The following is a 24,117-nucleotide window of genomic DNA, read 5'->3' as shown; positions in this document are numbered from 1 at the left end:
TGGGATGAGGTTCTAGTATTTGCAGGTAAACTTGGGAAAAGCGCACTTCCAAATGAGCCAGTGCTACTACTATTTAACTCGGCACCAAAGGATCCAATCACAGACAAACCACTACTAATCAAAGATATTGTTCACGTAGCGCTAATAGCGGCAAGGAAGGCTATTTATAACAAATGGATTTACCACCCACCTCCAACACTTTGGGACTTACAAGAGGAACTAAGACATTTGATGCAAATGGAAAAATTGGACGCCAGTATTAATAAGGAGAAGGGCACGAAAAAGTTTTTCACTAAATGGAAACCATTCCTGCTAACAACAATGTCGGACTCTGAGCTACGACACTTAGTTGGACCTTTTCAATATACTGCTTGGTACGCAAGGGCTGAGTTATCTGGAACTTTGGGTCGACTGGAAGTAAGAAGCTGAAATGGTGTGAAAATCTAGTGAAGGACCTCGCAAGAACAATGGATAAAAACCCTTAAGTTAGGAGGAGAGACCAAGAGTAAGGAGTGACCAAGGGAGGGGGGTGAGGGGAAGGGGGGGGGGGGTAGGATGGGAGATTATTCCTGTTGAAAAATGTAAAACAGTTCAGTTACCCGCTTGAGTGTATATCTATACCTGCTCTGTATGGTTTAAAAGAAAATTAATAAAATGTTTAAAAAAAAGAAAAAAAACTGATTCTGAGCATGGTCCCCTGTCCTAGAGGAAGGTAATGTTAGCAGTAGGAGGCCCCCAACAGCTCTAGGCCCCTGCATTTGCAGGGTGTTCTCCTCGATAGTTATGCCCCTGCCCCAAAAGTAGAGGGAAGACTCTGGATAATTTAGAGGCTTCCCCCACCCCCCTCATCCTCACCGCTCTGGCACTGGAAATCCCAAAGCCCATCAACAAGGATTGATGACAAAGCTCAGTCGCATTGCGCAGGTGGCTTATGGCTGTGCAGTAGCGTGGAGTCGAATGTGCTTGGCAAGTGACAGCAAGTGACAATTTCTGTCCGGGTCGGACTATAGCGTAACCCTCACTGATAAGGAATTACAGCTATAAAACACTTTCCTGGCAGAAAAAGGCTTCTGAGAGCAGGAAAGAGATAAAAAGGGTTCATAGTTCATAGGTTTGAGCACTGGCTGCCATGTTTATTTCCTTTTAAGCAATACCAGTTGCCTGGCAGCTCTGCTGATCCTCTGCCTCTAATACTATTAGCCATAGCCCCTGAACAAGCATGCAGCAGATCAGGTGTTTCAGACTTTAAAGTCAGTTCTGACAAGACTAGCTGCATGCTTGTTTCTGGTGTTATTCAGATACTACTGCAGAGAAATAGGCAACTGGTATTGATTAAAAGGAAATAAATATGGCAGCCTCCGTATACCTCTTACTTCAGTTCCACTTTAAGGATGAGGGAAGGGTGGCATCATAGGGGACATGACAGCCACTGCAGCCAGCACAATTTCACTATGCAAGATTTCCATCCAAGATGTAACAGTATAGCAAAAAGAAGGCTGTGCTTCAGATCCACATAGTGCCCATTTCTCAAACCACAACTGATTACTTGTCTGCTGCAGAACCCTGATGGAGGGACTCTGTGTAACTCTAAAATGTCAGATTTATTTTATGCTATGACTTCCCAGATGGAATTAATCTTTACATACTTTGGGTTCCTTGCATTGCCTGGATTATTTTCATAAAAATCTTATTTATATTGTTGATTGGTGTATTTACATAATAAAGTCCTCTCCTGCAGTTGTGGGCAGTGTGTGCCCTGATGGATCCCTCACCCAGATGTGTGGTCTTTGTGTCCCCTGAGGAAGCTCACAACTACAATGGTGATCAGTGTGTCCCTTAATAAAGCCCCTGCCTATCATAGGGCCAGTGTGTTCACTATTTAAAGTACACCTGATATGAAAGGGATGTGAAGGTTGCCATATTTATTTCCTTTTAAACAATATCAGTTGCCTGGTTGCCCTGCTGATCTCTTTGCCTGCAGTAGTGTCTGAATCACACCTGAAACAAGCATGCAGCTAATCCAGTCAGGCTTCAGCCACAAACATCTGATCTGCATGCTTGTTCATGGTCTATGGTTATAAGTATTGGTGGCAGAGGATTATCAGGACAGCCAGGCAATTTGCATTGCTTAATCACTTCAGGACCATAGGCTTACACCCCCCTAGTGACCAGGCTATTATTTACTAATTAGGGTTCTGCAGCTTTAAAGAGAAACTTCGACTAAGAATTGAACTTTAATCCAACCAGTAGCTGATACCCCCTTTTACATGAGAAATCTAATACTTTTCACAAACAGACCACCAGGGGGCGCTGTATGGCTGATATTGTGGTGAAACCCCTCCCACAAGAAACAAGAAAAGTACGTACTCTTGGCAGTTTCCGGTCTGTGAACCTTGCTGCATTGTGGGAAATAGCAGTTTACAGCTGTTTCCAACTGCCAAAACAGCAAGCAGCAGCTACATCACCTGCCAGCAGTAAAAATGTCACCATGCGATAAATGTCAGAATGTAAATCAGGGATTTACATGTGCAAACACTGACTAAATCACAATTTACAATGGGCAAATACTGACTAAATCATTTATACATAATTATTGTAAAAATGATAGAAAAAAGTATTGAGCTTCATTTAAGCATAAAGTTATCCCTGTAAAGCATCCCTTTAGGTCAGTGAGAGAACATGCATTCCATTCCTTTATGTTCTTGAAAATTAAAGCCTACAAACAGAACAGCTGGTTTATTCCTCACCTATAGCCTATTAATTTTACAGGGTCATATAATCCAACTGCAGAGAATTCTGCTGAGAATCCACATAAAACAAATGAGCTTCAGAGAAACACTGTGTATCTCAATATAATCAAGCTAACTACAAAGCTAAAATACTGAAAACTATGAAACAATTAAGATTAAAAGGCAGTTAAAATGAAGTGCACTTACAATGGTTTATTTATCAGTGTGTATTAAGGAAGAGCTATTTTATTGCAAAATAACCTCTTTTAGCAAACTGTGTTGTGAATCTTGTTGTGTGTTATGAGCAGCAACACAGCCCTGCATTTACTTCAAATGAACCTTGCTCCATTCAGCTATGTAGAATATTGGAAATGTGTAGCTTGTCTTATGTTAGGCCTGGCTCCACTCACTCCACACTGTCAGTTTATCTGGCAAGAATAAAAGACTGTTTACTGACCAGCCAAAACATTAACGCTTCCTGCCTGATACTATTTAGCCCCCCCCCCCCCCCCCCCTTGCGCCATCAAAACACAAAGCGGGCAATTTGGGCATCCCGCTAGCGGCGGAAGTCTTATTAAAGTATCGTCATTGAGGGATAATTTGGCCGTGGGCACCAAATTACCCCTCAATTACAATATTTCAATAGGTACCCAATAAATTACGTTTTGGGGTTAAGGTTAGGCATGGGAGGGTGGGAGGGGGCGGTTAGGGTTAGGCATTAGGTAAAAAGTTTTTTTTGGGGGGAGGGTGTTAGGGCTAGGCGTCAGGTAGGAAGTTTGGGGGGGAGGCTGGTTAGAACTAGGCATCAGGTAGGGTGTTTGTGCTGGGGGGGTTAGGGTTAGGCATCAGGTAGGAAGTTTGCGTGGGGTGGGACGATAGGTTAGGCATCAGGCAGGAAGTTTGTGTGTGTGTGCGCGGGGAGGTTAGGGTTAGGCAGGAAGTTACCGTGGGGGGAGAGTTTGTGATTGTGGTTAGGATTAGGCATCCTTAGCAAGAGGTATATGGAGGCTGCCACATTTATTTCCTTTTAAACAATACTAGGTGCCTGCCAGCCCTGCTGATCCACTGCCTCTAATTATTTTAGCCATAGACTCTAAACAAGCATGCGGATCAGATGTTTCTGACAAAAATCTGACTAGATTAGCTGCATGCTTGTTTCAGGTGTGATACTCAGATACTACTGATGCTGGAATGTTTAGGACAGATTTCCTTCAATATCACCTATTAATGGAAATTTTGGCACCAGAGGCACATGCTGTTTTTATAGTAAGCTGCCCTGGCGTTAACTCCTTAGCCACTATTAACATGGGTGCCTTTGGAGTTCCCAAACTTCTGCAGCACTCAATATTTATTGTAATATGGCAAAGTTGGCACAGATATTGGCGGCTTTTTGGTGGGCAGTTAGGGTTAGGCATGGGTGGGGCATGGGTTAACCATATAAGTACAAGGATATATAGTAAAAAAATATTTTTGAAGAGACAAAAAAGTTTCAAGATGATCTTACATTTTAATGTATCAAAAAGTTATTTTGTAAAAACAGAGTTCACAAATCTTCAAGTGAATTCATCTTTGCAAACAACATCCCATTATCAAGTACCAAAAACATATGTTGAAATATGCAATTGGTTAAAAAGGCGACAACGTTGACTTGTTTCGGAGTAACCTTCTTCAGGCCTTCACAAACAATTGTAATCTAAAATGTAATGTATAGAAAATACAACATTAAATTACAGTAATTAGAAATAAAGCAAGCAAAATGCAAACACATAAAATACATATGAAAATTAAACAACAACAATAGTAACATAATCATAAATACCAAGATGAGAGCAGACCAGAAAAAAGACCTAAGAGAGATAAGCCATGGGGCATGGGTTAGGCGTTGGTGGTTATGGGGGATCGGTTAGGGTTAGGCAGCGGGGAGTGGGAGGTAAGTTAGGGTTAAAAATGGAGAAACCAAGAGCTCACAATAGTGTAGTATGTCAATAGCAATTGGAAACAATGATTAGTGAGATGTGTATACTCACAAACCAGGGTTACCACACAGGCAACCACTGTATAGGCAGGTGAGGAGATTAAACCCGTCCTCACTCAGGATTAAGAAGTCGCTCTCTGTAGATCGGAAAAAAAGGGGTAGTTCACCCCTCCACCAAGGGTGGACAGGGTATAGCAGTAAGAGAACAGAGGCACCAGCAGGATTAAAAAGGGTTAAACTTTTAAAATTCGCTTGGAGGAAGCGGTGGACTTACCTCCGGAAAGCTGACACGAAAGACTGTCTGTATAATTATAAATACATTTATTGAAAAGTACCCCAAAGGTACAACACGTTTCACAGGCACAGCCCACTTAATCAGGCAATAAGGTGGGGACAAACAAAGTCGGGTGAAAAGCCTGGCTAAGCTGGTTATACAGATGAGAGTTCATAATGCGATTTATCTGACCAGACAACCCTCCTCCCTTGCACCACGGTCCAGGTCTAAAGGTCTGTAGTATGTCGCCAGTATGGACTAGGACTCCAGGGCTTGGGTTACAGTTCTAAGGCCCAAGTGCTGTAAAGATATCTGTTGCTATGGAGGGGGAGCAGCAAGGTGTGCAACAGAGCAGATTACAGTGGGAGGGATAAGATGAAAAACAATGGTCTTGGCCAAGATAATACAGCACTCAGGATCACTCAGCAACACATGGGGGAGGCTATACACACTTGTCAGAGAACCATTTTGTCTCTGTGAGAAGCTTTACTCTCTGAAGTCCACTATAGACACATTTGGCAGTAGACAGCCTGGGCTTTCTGACTGACCCTCGGCTATATAGCCCCATACACAGCAAGCTGTGATGCACAATCTGTATTCTGATATCTTTCTCTCATGATCAACATTAAGAGCAGGTGGTGTACAGTAACTGCTCGGTGGAATCTGTCCTGACAGGCCAATCTTCGCACCTCATGCACGAGTGAGTCATGGGTGCTCACAACCCTGCTTTATCAATTGTCTTTCTTTCAGTCCCTTTTGTTAGGTACAAACTATTTCAGCACCGAAATACTCACACGACCTGTCATTTTGGAGATACTCTGACCCAGTGGTCCCATCTATTTATCCAATATGGCCCCAGTCAGAGTTGCTTAGATCCTTAGGGATGGTTCAGACGAACAACTGCTGACCTTTACCCCAGCGTTTACTGCTAGGGCTCACCCACGTCATAATTGAGATGAATGGGAGCGTTTATCTTATGTTGTTTAGCGTCATTTGCCATTGATTGCTGAAGCACCACGGTTGATCAAGTTTTCCTGGACACTACATTCAGCTACTGTAGTCAATGGCGTTTGCGGTTATATTTTATCCCCTAGGCCTCCGAACACAATGACAAACGATGTTAAATGCTTTTCTGTATGGCAGCAAAAAAAGGTTTCGCTGTGCCCCTTAAACTGGCCCTCAGTTTTTTAACCTTTTAGCTGCCCTCCCCGATTGATCTCACTTTAGATAACTTTGGACAGGGCTGCCGGCAAAACTCGGGCTGCCTAATGCACAGCTGCAGCGAGCACTTCATATATACAGAATATACCTGATCTGGACACTGGATCGGCTTTCCTTTTCCACTATCGAGCACTGTAATGCCGACATCCTTTTCTGGGTCCCGATCACATGATATGACATATTATATCATGTGATCAGGACCTGGATCAGAATGTCGACATTAAAGTGCTGCTTGGTGGTAGAAGAGGAGAGCCGATCCAGCAAGGGGAGAGAAAGTTCTACATCCTGGATCAGGCAAATATGAATGCGTGGCTCTGCATTATGCTAGGGGAGGCTGCAAAGCACATCATTTAAAGCAGGAGGGACAGCCATACTATCCCAGGAAAAAAAACAGATAAGTAGATAAATACTTGTTCTACTTCCATAACATGAGTATTGTACTGGCCACATTTTGATTTCTGTGAATTTTATATAGTAAATAAAGCAAAAACTGTTTCAGGCATTTTCCATCTTTACTACCGCTTACTGAAGCCAATCCTGATGTCATTTCCTACCTTACTCTTATTTTTCTCCTCATGGAAATTGCACTGTAATATATAGCTTGCTTTGTAAATGCATGTGAGCACCGCATAGATCGTATTTCAATAACTTTTGCAGAGGGGTGAGGTGTATTCCCTTGTTACACTTAACTGCCCTCAGCCAATCAGTGAGGAGCAGGAATGTAGGAGAAGAGATAACAATGTTCCGTCTCCCGGCAATGTACCAGGATAGAGCCAGGCTGACTGAGATGGGATTACAGCAGAAACATTTATGATTATATAGGAATGCTTGCAGTGCAGACTGCATGTAGATTACATAATAAACAAAGAGCAGTGGGTAAATGGAATTTGATTTTGTGACTGAAAATCCCGCTTTTAAAAAAATGTCAGTGAAAAGGTTAACTGACTGTTCACTTGCTGCCTAGTATCCCACCCTTTGACAGGTGCCATTGTAACAAGACAATCAGTGTTATTCACTTTACCTGTTAGTGGTTTTAATGCAGTGGCCGCTCAGTGTGAAATCAGCATCTCTCCCTTGCCCAGTCACAGCAGGGAAATGGCTGCGTAACAGATCTGTCTCTCTGAAGTCTCTCAAGGCACAGATAGCACAAAAGACAGGAAGCATTTTCTAATGTCTCTGGATAATTAAACATGGCAACTCTGTGATACAATTTAAAGGATGATAATGTGGCCATAGCTACAACTTTGATGTGCTATTAAATTAAAATGGGATAACATAGAGGATGCCTTTGAAATTTTGAAAGAATGTGAGCCAGATGATTAGACAGTCTTACACTAACATACTGAACTAATAATGCTACTGAATATAATATAGGGATTCAAATATGCATAAAGCACAAGGCATTCTATTTAATCAAAGCAGCCGAATACAACTAAACCACCCCTGTTCTTTCCTTTACCAAAATAAATAAAGATTTTTACGTCCCACAGAGTATACTTAATACTACATTTTTCATGTTATATGTCTGCTTCTTACTGTGACATTAACAGATAGTACTCATAATAAGTTATCTCTTCTTTATGCCATTTAAACAATGACTAAACTATCTGCTTTTAATTTCTGAGCAACTCATCTCCTTTCAGCATTTCTAGGGGCTGCCCAGTTGTCATGTGACTCTCCTCAGTGCTAAAGCTGTTAGCAAATTTTCCTCACAGCAGAGTCTACTGTCTGGTGTACATATGTATACACTCTCAGTACCATTTCTACTCAGTTGCTCGATCATCGTAGCTACTGTATGTCACACTTCACACAGTGGTTTTTCACACATCCCTACTAAGAGCAAAAAAGATAAACCGTTTGGGAGTGTCGTTGAAGAAGGCATGCAAACAGGACAGAGCATGCGTGCTGAGTTCAGTCAGAGCTTAGAACGGGGCAGGGAGAAGTTGCAAAGCACAGAGATGGAGGGGGCACTGATGAAGCCACAAGTATAGCCACCTTGTATATTTAATCCCAGTCCAGGTAGCGTTTAAGCTTAGAGGTTGGCCACGTGGCATGAGAACATTAACACTCTCCAACTTTATTTCAGGCCCAATGTCGGACATAGTCTGACATAGGAAAACATGATAGCTTATGTTGATGGTTCCTGTGATTGTAACAACCTCAGGTTCATCTAAAAGACAAAATGAGACCAGGAGCCCAATGGTGCAGAATCGTGTAAGATTCAGAAAAGCAAATTTCTAAGCAAATTTCACAAATGTGGGCCGCAAATCCTTGCAACCACCGTCAGAGCAGGCGGAAAATTAACCGTCCCTGCTCGGTTTTCCAGGTCTGTGACAGGAACTGGGTGGTCGCACTCCAGAAGTTCTTTAGGACAACTAAAAAACTATCACCTTAAAAGAGGTATGATAAGACACTTAAAACAGGGGTAGAGGTGCCCAATGCATAAAAATAGGCTAATAAGCTGATAACCTTATAAACAAACAGGTAATCTTACCTCTCTCTTACCTCTCTTGAAGAATTTGGACCAGTTTATTGAAAAAGGTCTTCAGGTCAGTAAAAAAACAGGTGCCTTAACTGCTGTGGCTGTGTAGCAAGCATGAGTGCCGCATGGGGGTGGGGGTGGGGGGCACAGATACAATAAATTGAATTTTTTTTAGTAGTAGGACCATAGCAGATAGACAGATAGAGTTGAAGGTAGACACAAATATTATGTTTAGACCTAATGTGGTGCAAGCGCCCTCACCCTCTCCAACTCCCTAATTTGACACAAGCCCCACCCCATTCACACTAGGGCTTTTAGTTAAGGTTGGGACTGTGTTGACCTCCAGAGGAGAGCCGTCATCATAGTGGCCTTGCCTCATGCTGCTGTTTCTGATTGGTGTGAAAACTACACTGTTTCACTTTGTCAAGGGGCATTCCATTGTGATTGGTGCTTGCTCAATAGCCATTTTTCTTTATGGGGGGCATGACTGTTACTCTACTCTTACCTCCCCCTCTCAGTCTATCAATCGGTGGGGACTAGGTATTGTTATGGCTTGCAGGGTTAGGGAGCATATAACAATGTGTGAGTGCTCTTGGGTTTCTGGGATGTTGGATGTTGTGACAGCGCAATCCAAACACGAATAAAAAAATTGCGACCTATTATTTTATTCATCAAGTGTATTAACCTTGATTCAAATGCTTTGTACAGGGACAGAAGAAGAGAGATGATGTTGTACAATCCTATTTCATACAAGTTGGGAAGCTGTGTAAAATGTACATAATAGGATGCAGGGATTTGAAGGTTGTTTAAACCCTACATTAAATTGATAATAGTACATAGACAACATATCAGATGCTGAAACGTTATTGTTTTGGAATATCTCACAACAGAATATATTAAAGAGACTCTGTAACAAATTTTTCAGCCCCAGTTCTTCTATCCTATAAGTTCCTATGCCTGTTCTAATGTGCTCTTGCTTACTGCAGCCTTTCCTAATTGCACGGTCTCTGTAATAAATCTTATCTCCTTTCCTCTGTCGTGTCTGTCGGGCTAAGGCTTGAATGTGTGGAATGTGCAGGGCTGCTTGTGATTGGATAGAAGTGATACACACCCTGTGCAGGCCCCCTGCACACTCTGTATGACTCACACACTCTGTTTATGTGAGCCTATCACAAGCTGGTTAGTTTGTTTGTAAACACTGCCTAAAACTGTTAATTACAGGATTGCAGCAGAGAGTGGCAGAAACAGCACAGAGGGGCACAGGCGAAAATAAGGAATAGAATGGTATGCTTTTTAGTGTAAGAATATTAGAGTACAGATTCTCTTTAACTGATAGCCAGTCAGTAACACGATTGGGTATAAAAAGAACATTCCAGAGAAGCAGATTCTCTTAGAAGCAAAGTAGGTAGGCAGGAGTACACTCATCTGTGAAACACTGCACATGTAAATAGTGTTATAAATTATGTTGCTCAACATAAAATAGCAACGATTTTGAAGATTACATCATGTTCAGTAGGTTAAAGATTCTGAGTCTGGATAAATCTCTGTATGCAAAAAGACAAAGCAGAAAGCTAGCATTGGATGGCCGTGATCTTCAAGCCATCAGGTGGCAATGTGTTAAAGATAAAAGCCACAATTCCGTAGTGGAAGTCACTGCATGGGCTCAGAAACACCTTTGAAAAACCATTGTTAGTGAATATTAGAGGTGATCAATGAGATGCAAATCATTTCTCCTTGCATTCAAATTTCATGTAAATGTTATTCAGCTTGAACGTGGACCAATAAAATGGACATGAATTTATTCTGATTGGTCCAATTTCAAACTACATGAAATTTGAATGCAAAGAGAAATTATTTGCATCCTATTCGTTATCCCTTGTGAATGTGTTTTGTTGCTGCGTTTACAAAAACTTTGGCATGGAAAGAAGATGCCATACAGAAATCTGATCCATAAACACTGCCACCTTCTCTAAGTCCAGACTCATTGCAGATGGACTGAGGCAAAGGCGAAAATTGTATGTTGGTCTGAAGAATGAAAATTTGAATTTCTGTTTGGAAAACATACATGGTGTTTCTTCTGGACTAAAATGGCTCACTGGCGCAATGGCATGAATAGCTCACATGTCTTGGGAGGCACCATTAATATACAGTGGGATGCGAAAGTTTAGGCAACCTTGTTAATCGTCATGATTTTCCTGTATAAATCGTTGATTGTTACTATAAAAAAATGTCAGTTAAATATATCATATAGGAGACACACACATGATATTTGAGAAGTAAAATGAAGTTTATTGGATTTACAGAAAGTGCACAATAATTATTCAAACAAAATTAGTCAGGTGCATAAATGTGGGAACCACAAAAAAGAAATGAAATCAATATTTAGTAGTCCTCCTTTTGCAGAAATTACAGCCTCTAAACATTTCCTGTAGGTTCCAATGAGAGTCTGGTTTCTGGTTGAAGGTTTTTTGGACCATTCCTCTTTACAAAACATCTCTAGTTCATTCAGGTTTGAAGGCTTCCGAGCATGGACAGCTCTCTTTAACTCATACCATAGATTTTCAATTACATTCAGGTCATGGGACTGAGATGACCAAGCCAGAATGTTGTACTTGTTCCTCTGCATTAATGCCTTAGTGGATTTTGAGCAGTGTTTAGGGTCGTTGTCTAGTTAAAAAATCCAGCCCCAGAGCAGCCTTAACTTGAACTGAGCCTGTGGTCTTCCATAACTCAATATGTTCCTAACTGTGGAAACAGACAGCTGATATTTCTGAGACAGCTTTCTGTATCCTTCACCTAAACCATGATGGTGAACAATCTTTGTCTTCAGGTCATTTGAGAATTGTTTTGAAACCCCCATGTTGCTACTCTTCAGAGAAAATTAAAAGAGGAGGGAAACTTACAAGTGACCCCCTTAAATACTCTTTCTCATAATTGGATTCACCTGTGTATGTAGGTCAGGGGTCACTGAGCTTACCAAGCCAATTTGAGTTCCAATAATTAGTTCTAAAGGTTTTGGAATCAATAAAATGACAACAGTGCCCGAATTTATGAACCTGCGTAGTTTTATTTAAACAATTATTGCACACTTTCTTTAAATCCAATACAGTTAAAGCGGAATATAACCCTGCATTTCAACTTTGCATTAAAACATTATTTACAGCATATTATATGCAACCAGCATTTTTACTAGACCAGCATTGGAAGGGTTACACACAGAGCTTTAAATTTCAGTGAATAGAAATGCAGACGCATCCGAAGTTTAGATAGATACATTTAAGTAAACACAATGTAACAAGTGTGGAATGTGACACACTCTCTGTGCAGGAGCTGGAGGACAGCCAGAGAGTGTGTAACATTCACCACTTGTTACATTGTGTTTACTTAAATGTATCTATCTAAACTTCGGATGCGTTTGCATTTCTATCCACGGAACTTTAAAGCTCTGTGTGTAACCCTTCCAATGCTGGTCTAGTAAAAAAAATGCTGGTTGCATATAATATGCTGTAAATAATGTTTTAGAGCAAAGTTGAAATGCAGGGTTATATTCTGCTTTAATGTCACTTCTCAAATATCACTGTGTGTGTCTCCTACATGATATATTTAACTGACAGGTTTTTTGTTTTTTTGTTGTCTTCAAAAAACAAATTTTAATAAACAGAACATTATATTGTTATGCTGATAATCAGAGTTTACAAGCCAATAGCGTATATCAATACTCTTGTAATAGCATTTCTATTCAAACATATGGACTCATTTTAGCTATATTAGTATATGTAGTAAGTATTTAAGAAAAGAAAGAAGAAAAGGAAAGTATACAGATGAGGAATAGATGGATCCCAGTCCTCGAGCCTCACGGGCCCAACCACACAAATGATCGTTTGCTTCCATGTTGGTGTGTATCATGGAATGTCAAGATTAGGATTATTTATTCAGCGGAATTGTAAGATAGGAGCTCTTAACTGACATTTTTTTATCGTAACAACCAACGATTTATACAGGAAAATCACAATGATTAACAAAGTTGCCCAAACTTTCACATCCCACTGTATATGTATATGAGTAATATATAGAGGATTTGGAGTGATGTATACTGCCATAAAGATAAAACATTTAGCACATTCTGAAACAAAAAACATGACAAAGGCGTCCCCAAACTGGCTATAATATGGCAACATTTCATTTTCAAAAATTACAGCAACTCCTTTCCTCACTCCCCAAACATTTACAAAGGCTTGTAAAAAGGCAAAGCACAACATTCAGAATGAGCATATACAGTGGGATGCGAAAGTTTTGGCAACCTTGTTAATCGTTATGATTTTCCTGTGTAAATCGTTGGTTGTTACAATACAAAATGTCAGTTAAATATATCATATAGGAGACACACACAGTGATATTTTAGAAGTGAAATGAAGTTTATTGGATTTACAGAAAGTGCGCAATAATTGTTTAAATAAAATTAGGCAGGTGCATCAATTTGGGCACTGTTGTCATTTTATTGATTCCAAAACCTTGAGAACTAATGGGCAATTGTAAGTTTCCCTCCTCTTTTAATTTTCTCTGAAGAGTAACATGGGGGTCTCAAAACAACTCTCAAATGACCTGAAGATAAAGATTGTTCATCATCATGGTTTAGGGGATGGATTGGATACAGAAAGCGGTCTCAGAGATTTCAGCTGTCTGTTTCCACAGTTAGGAACATATTGAGGTAATGGAAGACCACAGGCTCAGTTCAAGTTAAGGCTCGAAGTGGCAGCTCAAGGAAAATCTTGGATAAACAGAAGCAACGAATGGTGAGAACAGTCAGAGTCAACCCACAGACCAGCACCAAAGACCTACAACATCATCTTGCTGCAGATACTGTGCATCGTTCAATCATTCTGCGCACTTTACACAAGGAGATGCTGTATGTGAGAGTGATGCAGAGGAAGCCTTTTCTCTGCCACAGCACAAACAAAACCGCTTGAGGTATGCTAAAGCACATTTAGGAAAGCCAGCTTCATTTTGGAATAAGGTGCTGTGGACTGGTGAAACTAAAATTGATTTATTTGGGCATAACAAGGGGCGTTATGCATGAATGAAAAAACACAGCATTCCAAGAAAAACACCGGCTACCTACAGTAAAATATGGTGGTGGTTCCATCATGCTGTGGGGCTGTGTGGCCATTGCAGGGACTGTGAATCTTGTCAAGGTTGAGGGATGCATGGATTCCACTCAGTATCAGCAGATTCTGGAGACCAATGTCAAGGAATCAGTGACAAAGCTGAAGCTGCGCCGGGGCTGGGTATTTCAACAAGACAACGACTCTAAACACTGCTCAAAATCCACTAAGGCATTCATGCAGAGGAACAAGTACAACGTTCTGGCTTGGTCATTTCAGTCCCCAGCACTGAATGTAATTGAAAATCTGTGGTGTGAGTTAAAGAGAGTTGTCCATGCTTGGAAGCCATCAAACCTGAATGAACTAGAGATGTTTTGTAAGGAGGTATGGTTCAAAATATCTTCAACCAGAATCCAGACTCTCATTGGAACCTAATAGAGATGGCTCGAACCTCCGATTTTCGGTTCGTGAACCTCAAACGCGAACTTTTGCAAACCGCAATAGACTTCAATGGGGAGGCGAACTTTGAAAACTACAAACATTTATGCTGGCCACAAAAGTGATGGAAAAGATGTTTAAAGGGGTCTAACACCTGAGTTTTTGCATGGCGGAGTGGGATACACGCCAAAAGTCCCGGGGAAAAATCTGGATTTGACGCATAGCAGTGTTTTTTTAAGGGCAGAAATCACATTGCATGCTAAATTGGAGGCCTAAAGTGCTTTAAAACATCTTGCATGTGTATATATCAATCAGGTACTGTAATTAGTGTACTGCTTCACACTGATAGACCAAACTCACTGTGTAACGCACCGCAAACTGCTGTTTGTGTCGTGACGGCCGTGCTGGACTGGTGCGCACCATGGACAGAGTGCAGGCGATAGCGGTTTTCAAGCCCATATGGTCGCCGGGCTGAGGTAGCTTAATGACAGAACAACAGTGACTGTCCAGCTGATTGAATTTGGTCTGTCCACAATGAAGCAACGACCTTATTATCTTGGGTGTGCCCCAAAGCCCCTCCCCCCCAAGACACTCATATAGCCGGCGGTCATTGCTTCATTGTGATACGCAAGCCCCTTCACCGGCAAGGTAACGATCACGAAGGAGAATTGACACATGTACATGCCTTTTGTTTTGTTGTTGCAGCTGCAGTGCAGCCAGAAAAATTAGGCAGGCATGTACACGCAACAGAAAAATTATTATAGTGGCCGCTGCTAAAAATTCACTAATCTGCCTGGAGTACTGGACCCTGTTGGTGGTGGCGGAGAAGGCAGTCAAGCAGTCAGGCAGAGATGCTGAGTGTGGGGACTGACTAAGTCTTCGGGCAGGCCTGACCGTGCTTTGCAGACCAATGGACCCTTGACCCAATGCTGTGTGCCAGAGATGACACCACTTGCCTTTCAACATCACGGTACAGTTTGGGTATCACCTTTTTTGAGAAATAATTGCGGCCTGGTATCTTCCATTGCGGTGTATGGCATTGCTTTTGTGTGCTGCTTTTCCTCAGGTGGTCATCCCATTGCAGTTTCTGCTTTGTCATCATGTGCCTTCGTAAGGAAGTTGTCCCTACGCGGGTCTTGGTCTTTCCACGGCTCAATTTTTGGTGGCAGGGAGTACAGATGGCATTGCTCTCATCTGAGGAAGACACACAAAAAAATTTCCACACCGCTGAGCCTTGGGGTGATGGCACTTTGGTGATGGCGGCCGACTGAGTGTTAAGTGGGGTGCCAGAATCAGAGCAGGAGGAGGAAGATATGTCACGCTTCCATGCAGAAGCTGAGGAAGATGAGGTATTCTGTGTTAAATAGTCAACTACGTCCTGACAATCATGGGGTTGATGGCACGCGCCTTCTGAACACTGTACTTTGATCCAGGGCCGCACAAAATCACGACAGCACGACCTCGAACAGACCTGCCGGGCGGCCTGCCTCTGCCTCTGCCTGTTTTTCCCATATTGGGGGGGATGAAGTGAAAGGTATGCACTGACTTGACTAATACAATGTGCAGTCACACAGGTGCAGTGACTGATGAAACAAAAAATTGAGTTATTTGGGCATAACAAGGGGCGTTATGCATGGAGGAAAAAGAACACAGCATTCCAAGAAAAACACCTGCTACCTACAGTAAAATATGGTGGTGGTTCCATCATGCTGTGGGGCTGTGTGGCCGGTGCAGGGACTGGGAATCTTGTCAAAGTTGAGGGACGCATGGGATTCCACTCAGTATCAGCAGATTCTAGAGACAAATGTCAAGGAATCGGTGACAAAGCTGAAGCTGTGCCGGGGCTGGATCTTTCAACAAGACAACAACCCTAAACACTGCTTAAAATCCACTAAGCCATTCATGCAGAGGAAAAAGTATAACGTTCTGGCATGGTCATTTCAGTCCCCAGACCTGTATATAATTGAAAATCTGTGGTGTGAGTTAAAGAAAACTGTCCATGCTCAGAAGCCATCAAACCTGAATGAACTACAGATGTTTTGTAAAGAGGAATGGTTCAAAATACCTTCAACCAGAATCCAGACACTCATAGGAACCTACAGGAAGCGTTCAGAGGCAGTAAATTCTGCAAAAGGAGGATCTACTAAATATTGATTTCATTTCTTTTTTGTGGTGCCCAAATTTATGCACCTGCCTAATTTTGTTTAAACAATCATTGCACACTTTCTGTAAATCCAATAAACTTAATTTCACTTCTCAAATATCACTGTATATGTCTCCTATATAATATATTTAACTGACATTTTTTATGGTAACAACCAATGATTTATACAGGAAAATCATGGCGATTAACAAGGTTGCCCAAACTTAAGAATCCCACTGTATATACAGTGTATATATATATATATATATATATATATATATATATATATATATATATATATATATATATATATATATGTGTGTGTGTGTGTGTGTGTGTGTGTGTGTGTTTATATATATATATATATATATACATACATATATCACAATAAATAATATTACTCGATTCTAATATTTGCCATGTTGTCTTTGTACTGTTTACAAGTAGATATAGAGTTTGTAAATCATCATGTTTTCTGCAGCTATTACATAGTGTGTCAACTTTTTTTTTTTTTGGAAAGGTGAACAGAGGCGCCAATAGAATAAAAGATGATAAAACCTCCTCAGATGGCGCTATACCTGCTATTGCCGAAATTCTGTTTTGTCCCCACGTTTATTGCCTGATGAAGCGGGCTTGGCCTGCGTAACGTGTTGCACTTTTGGGGTACTATTTAATAAATGTGATTGCTACTTTTCAGACAGTCTTGCGTGTCTGCTTTATGGAGGTAAGTCCACCACTTCCTCCAAGCAAATTTTAAAAGATGTATCCACTTTTATTCTGCTGGCGCCTCTGTTCTCCTACTGCAAAATCGTGTCCACCCCTGGTGGAGGGGTGATCTACCCCTTTTTCTCATCTACAGAGAGCGACTTCTTAGCCCTGAGTGAGGACAGGTCTAATCTCCTCACCTGCTTATACAGTGGTTGCCTGTGTGGTAACCCACGTCTGTGAGTATATTCTTCTCACTGATTTGCCTTACTTCGTTTATGTTTTAACATACTACACTATATTGGGCTCTCGGTTTCTCTACACTTTTTTTTGGAAAGGTTTTTGGACAATAATTATAGTAATATTTAGTGTTGGTGTTGGATTTTGGCATATCAAACTTGGAACACTTGGAACTTGTAACGATCGGTGAAGCACAGAGAGGATCTGATTACCAGTGATCTGCAGTATCACAGGAAATACAGATGTATACCAGATTATACGTGATCTGCAGTATCACTGATAATCCGATATACTAGCTAACCTCTGTTCACCTGAGTAGAGTGTAGTGTTTGGTGTAACTGTAACACTTTGAGGACTAGGCCTCAGTGCAGCAAGGAGAACTGCACAGATTCCTTCCGCAGACTTGAGCTCTCCAAGACGGGAGGAGTCAGACTGACAGTAGGAAGGACAGACTGAAAGCAACCTTCAGGAGGAAGGATCACTAACAGAGCGAGGAACCGCCTCTAACAGTAAGGTCGGTTCTCGGGGTCGGACAAGCCAGGTCGTACACACACGGACAGATAAAGTACAAGATCAGGAGGCAAAGGCGGAGTCAAAGTACAGGCAGGGTTCAGCAACGGGGTATCAGATATATCGGGGTACAAAATCAGGAGGCAGAAGCAGAGTCAAAGAACGAGCCGGGGTTCGGCAACAGAGTATCAGAAATATCGAGGTACAAGATCAGAGTTCAGGAGGATAGTCAAGGCAGGCAAAAGTCATAACAGATAATCACAATCAAACTAGTACTTTAGCTATTAACAGAATCTAGCTAAGTGTAGGATTACAGCTCCAGCTGGTCCCGGCACACTTGCGGATCTGACTACGGATCTGGGTGCTCCCACATATGTGATCGCACGCCAGACAAAGAGCAAGTGAACAACCAGCAGTATATAAACTCTAGGACCTTTCCAGGACCTCCCTAATTGCTGGTCCAATGGGAGCAGTGGAATTTGTCAGCTGACCCAGCTGGTCAGCCGACACCCTTCTAACTGCTATTTAAACTCTGCCTCTGTGCTCGCGCGCGTGTAAGTCTGAATCTTGGTGGACTATCAGTCCCAGCCACACCAGTACTGTCATGCAATGTATCTAGTGCGGGGGCCGCCTCTGATGCGGATTCCGCCGTTACCAATGCGGATTCCGCCGCTCTGCCTAAGCGGCATGCGGCGTTTTTTTCGCGTTGTGACACGCTGCTGAACGCGGAAACAGCCGCCTCACTGTGAGAGACGGCGGCTCCGCCGCGTTTCCTCACAGTACCCCCCCCCGAGGAGTGGACTCCGGACAACTCCCACCAGGTTTCTCGGGATGTGAGGCATGAAATTCTCTCCTTAATTCGTCTGCATGCATGCGCGTGCCTGGTACCCATTGCCTCTCCTCAATGCCGTACCCTTTCCAGTGTACGAGATATTGTACTGAGTTTTGCACAACACGTGAATCTAAAATCTTTTCCACCTCATATTCAGGTTGGTCATCTACCAACACAGGGGGAGGAGGAGCGGAACCCACCTGGACCGCAGGTTTGAGTAGGGACACATGAAACGACCTTACGCCCCGCATGCTGGCAGGAAGATCAATGGCGTAAGTCACGTTATTGATTCTTTTGGTTACTGGGAATGGACCCACAAACCTGGGACCCAGTTTGGTAGAAGGCTGCTTCAGGGTCAAGTGACGTGTGGACACCCAGACTAACTCCCCTGGCTGAAACTTCCATTCCAAGGATCGTCTTTTGTCTGCTTGACCCTTCTGACTCTGGAACGCCTTCTGCAAATTCCCCTTAACAATTCCCCAATCGTCCCTAAGTGATCTTTGCCAATCCTCCAGTGCTGGAAATGGGGATGACACGACTGGAAAAGGGGAAAATTTGGGTGATCTCCCTGTCACAATCTGGAATGGAGAGAACCCAGATGAGGAATTCTTCAAATTATTTTGTGCAAATTCCGCAAAGGGCAAAAATTTTACCCAGTCAGTCTGTGCTTCCGCAACGTAACATCTTAGGAATTGTTCCAAAGACTGATTGATACGTTCCGTCTGCCCATTAGTCTGTGGGTGGTAGCCTGACGAAAAAGACAACTTCATGCCCATTTGGCGGCAAAATGCCCTCCAGAAACCAGAGACAAATTGGACTCCCCTATCCGACACAATGTCTTCCGGAATGCCATGCAGCCGGAAGACGTGAATGATGAACAACTCGGCCAGTTCCTGAGCCGAGGGGAGTCCTTTCAGGGGCACAAAATGGGCCATCTTGCTAAAACGGTCGACTACCACCCAAATGACCGACATTCCTTCAGACCTGGGCAATTCTCCCACAAAATCCATGGACAAGTGGGTCCATGGCTCACTCGGGGTGGGCAAAGGCTGCAGCTTACCTACAGATGCTAGCCGGGAGGGTTTACTCTTGGCACAGATCGCACACTCCCTGACGTACTCTTTGCAATCTGTTGCCAAAGAAGGCCACCAAGCACACCTGGCAATCAGATCCTGCGTTCTAGCAGCTCCAGGATGACCAGCATTCTTATGGGCTTGAAAGAGGTGCAGGATTTGTAAACGAAAGGGCAAAGGGATAAACATAATCCCTTCGGGTTTTCCCTCAGGAACGTCCTGCTGAAATGGACCCAAAACCTCCATCCAATTCTCCCAGGTCTCTGTTGCGGCTAACACTAGTTCCCGCGGGATGATAGACTCAGGAGCGGGTGGCTGTGCCGTTTCTGGTTCAAAACACCTGGAGAGGGCATCTGCCTTGACGTTTTTGCTGCCTGGGGTGTACGTGATTATAAATCTAAACCTTGTAAAAAACAAAGACCATCGGGCCTGACGGGGACTCAAACTCTTCGCCCCCTCGATGTATTCCAAGTTCTTATGGTCGGTGTAAACTGTGATCGTGTGTTCTGCCCCCTCTAACCAGTGGCGCCACTCCTCAAATGCCAACTTAATAGCCAGAAGTTCCCGGTTGCCTATATCATAATTTTTTTCTGCAGGTGAAAACCTGCGGGAAAAATAAGCACATGGGTGTAATCTGCCCTGCAACCCAGACTGTTGCGACAGCACCGCCCCCACCCCAACTTCTGAGGCATCAACCTCCACAATGAAGGGAAAGGACGTGTCAACATGCCTCAAAATTGGTGCAGAGCAAAATAATTTTTTCAATAAAGCAAATGCCTCCACGGCTTCAGGAGACCAGTGGTTGGTATCCGCCCCCTTTTTTGTGAGACTGGTAAGGTAACTAAAGTGGAGTATCCCTTAATGAACCTCCTGTATTAGTTCGCGAACCCCAAAAATCTCTGCAGGGCCTTCAACCCCACTGGCTGTGGCCACTCCAACACGGCTGTGACCTTGGCAGGATCCATTGAGAGGCCCGAGGTGGAAATTACGTATCCCAGAAACGTGACCGTGGTCACTTCAAATATACGCTTTTCCACCTTTGCGTAGAGCCTATTCTGTCTTAATTTGTTTAGGACAAATTTTACGTGAACCCTGTGTTCGGAGAGGTTATTGGAATAAATTAGTATGTCATCGAGGTATACCAACACGAATCTACCCAAAACCTCCCGGAATACCTCATTGATTAATTCTTGGATGACGGCTGGCGCATTGCACAACCCGAAGGGCATCACTAGGTACTCGTAATGCCCGTCGGGTGTGTTGAAGGCCGTCTTCCACTCATCACCCTCTCTGATGCGGATTAGATTGTATGCCCCCCTCAGATCCAATTTAGAGAAGATCTTTGCGGCTGTGACTTGCGTAAATAAATCGTCTATCAAGGGTAACGGATAGCGATTTTTTATCGTGATCTTATTGAGGCCCCGATAATCAATGCAAGGTCGGAGACCCCCGTCTTTCTTTTTAACGAAAAAGAAACCGGCCCCAGCAGGCGACCGGGAGGGCCGGATGAACCCCTTGGCTAAGTTATCACAAATGTATTCCTGCATAGCCATCTTCTCTGGACCGGACAAGTTATACAGGTGACCCCTAGGAGGCATACAACCAGCACGGAGATCAATGGGGCAATCGAACGGGCGATGAGGGGGTAACTGATCAGCAGACTTAGGACAAAATACATCAGAGAACTCTGCATACTCTTCGGGAACCCCCTCCACAAGAATCTTGGTCCGACCCAATGTCACCTTCCCTAAACACCGTTGGTGACAATGATCGGACCATCTGGTTACCTGACCCGTAGCCCAGTCTATGTGTGGAGAATGGATTTGCAGCCACGGCATGCCTAGGATAATAGTGGAGGTAGACATGCGTAACACAAAAAATCGTAACTGCTCCCCATGCAGTACCCCTATGACGACCTTCACCTCCGGGGTCTGTGACAGTGGGCGATCCCGTTGCAGAGGGGAATCGTCTACTGCCGTGACCTGAATGGGGGGACTCACTGGAGTGAGGGGAATACCCAACTCCTGCGCAAATTCAAGATCCATAAAATTAGCCGCTGAGCCAGAATCAACAAACGCTTCAGTGGCTACGGACTTATTCTCCCATGTGATAGTACAGGGGAGAAGCAATTTTTTCTCTTTAAGGGGTGAAAATTGTGTGCCTAGGGTGTCACCCCCCACTACTCCTAGGCGAAGTCTTTTCCCGACTTGTTAGGGCAGTTTCGCACCCTATGCCCTGCTGCTGCGCAATACAGGCACAGCTGTTCCGTCATTCTCCGCCGTCGCTCCACCTGGGTCAACTTCGAATGACCAATCTGCATTGGTTCGGGCGGAGGCAAGGCCGGAGAGGGTGAGACAGGCGGAGAAGGTGTTACTAGGGGTGTAGCGGATGGTGCCGCGTAAGATGTCACCCTGTCGCGGTGAGTACCCCTAACCTGCTTCTGATGGCGTAATCTACGATCAACTCGAATGGCCGATGATATGGCCTCATCGACTGTCTTGGGCTCGGGTACAGTCAACATTAGATCAGAGACTTCCTCCGACAACCCAGACAGGAAGTAATCCATCAGAGCAAAGTTATCGAATCTAGCGGTGACTGACCACCTACGGAACTCTGCCGCATAATCCTCGACCGAGCCTCTGCCTTGCCGCAAAAGTTTGAGCTTCCGCTCAGAGGACGCGGCAAGGTCAGGGTCGTCATAAATTATGGCCATGGCCTTAAAGAATTCCTCCACCGAGGTCAGGGCAATATTGGTAGGAGGCAGGTTGTATGCCCAGGACTGGGAGTCCCCAGTCAGCAAAGTTTTAATAAAGATGACCCGTTGGGTCTCAGTCCCCGAGGATCGGGGTCTCAACTCGAAATACGACAACACTCTACTCCTGAAATTCCGGAAGTCAGACTTGTGGCTGGAAAACTTATCAGGTACAGGCATACGTATGTCAGTACTAAGAGAGGATCGCACTGAATCAACTGACGTCTGGAGGGTTTGCACAGAGCCTGACAGGACATCAATCATAGTCTTGTGGCTACCCAGCACTTGGTTGATGTTTTCCACCGAAGTGGCAAGTGCGCCCAGACGGTCAGTGTGTGCGTCCATTTGCATTTTTTGGTCTGGCGTTCTGTAACGATCGGTGAAGCACAGAGAGGATCTGATTACCAGTGATCTGCAGTATCACAGGAAATACAGATGTATACCAGATTATACGTGATCTGCAGTATCACTGATAATCCGATATACTAGCTAACCTCTGTTCACCTGAGTAGAGTGTAGTGTTTGGTGTAACTGTAACACTTTGAGGACTAGGCCTCAGTGCAGCAAGGAGAACTGCACAGATTCCTTCCGCAGACTTGAGCTCTCCAAGACGGGAGGAGTCAGACTGACAGTAGGAAGCACAGACTGAAAGCAACCTTCAGGAGGAAGGATCACTAACAGAGCGAGGAACCGCCTCTAACAGTAAGGTCGGTTCTCGGGGTCGGACAAGCCAGGTCGTACACACACGGACAGATAAAGTACAAGATCAGGAGGCAAAGGCGGAGTCAAAGTACAGGCAGGGTTCAGCAACGGGGTATCAGATATATCGGGGTACAAAATCAGGAGGCAGAAGCAGAGTCAAAGAACGAGCCGGGGTTCGGCAACAGAGTATCAGAAATATCGAGGTACAAGATCAGAGTTCAGGAGGATAGTCAAGGCAGGCAAAAGTCATAACAGATAATCACAATCAAACTAGTACTTTAGCTATCAACAGAATCTAGCTAAGTGTAGGATTACAGCTCCAGCTGGTCCCGGCACACTTGCGGATCTGACTACGGATCTGGGTGCTCCCACATATGTGATCGCACGCCAGACAAAGAGCAAGTGAACAACCAGCAGTATATATACTCTAGGACCTTTCCAGGACCTCCCTAATTGCTGGTCCAATGGGAGCAGTGGAATTTGTCAGCTGACCCAGCTGGTCAGCCGACACCCTTCTAACTGCTATTTAAACTCTGCCTCTGTGCTCGCGCACGTGTAAGTCTGAATCTTGGTGGACTATCAGTCCCAGCCACACCAGTACTGTCATGCAATGTATCTAGTGCGGGGGCCGCCTCTGATGCGGATTCCGCCGTTACCAATGCGGATACCGCCGCTCTGCCTAAGCGGCATGCGGCGGTTTTTTCGCATTGTGACGCGTTGCTGAACGCGGAAACAGCCGCCTCACTGTGAGAGACGGCGGCTCCGCCGCGTTTCCTCACAGAACTCTCCTGAACAGCACACTTCAGCACCATTTCAGTACCGAACAAGTCGACAAGGTCAAGGGTCAGGAGCAGCTCTAGGCTTGCGGTGGCCCTGGGCAGAGAAAGAATGGGTGGCCTCTTCGCCCGCCGTATGGTATCTTATGCATGGTAAATTGTT

This window comes from Hyperolius riggenbachi, chromosome 7 (genome assembly GCF_040937935.1).
Source record: "Hyperolius riggenbachi isolate aHypRig1 chromosome 7, aHypRig1.pri, whole genome shotgun sequence".
NCBI classification, from domain to species: domain Eukaryota; kingdom Metazoa; phylum Chordata; class Amphibia; order Anura; family Hyperoliidae; genus Hyperolius; species Hyperolius riggenbachi.
Note: the sequence above shows the minus strand (reverse complement) of the source record.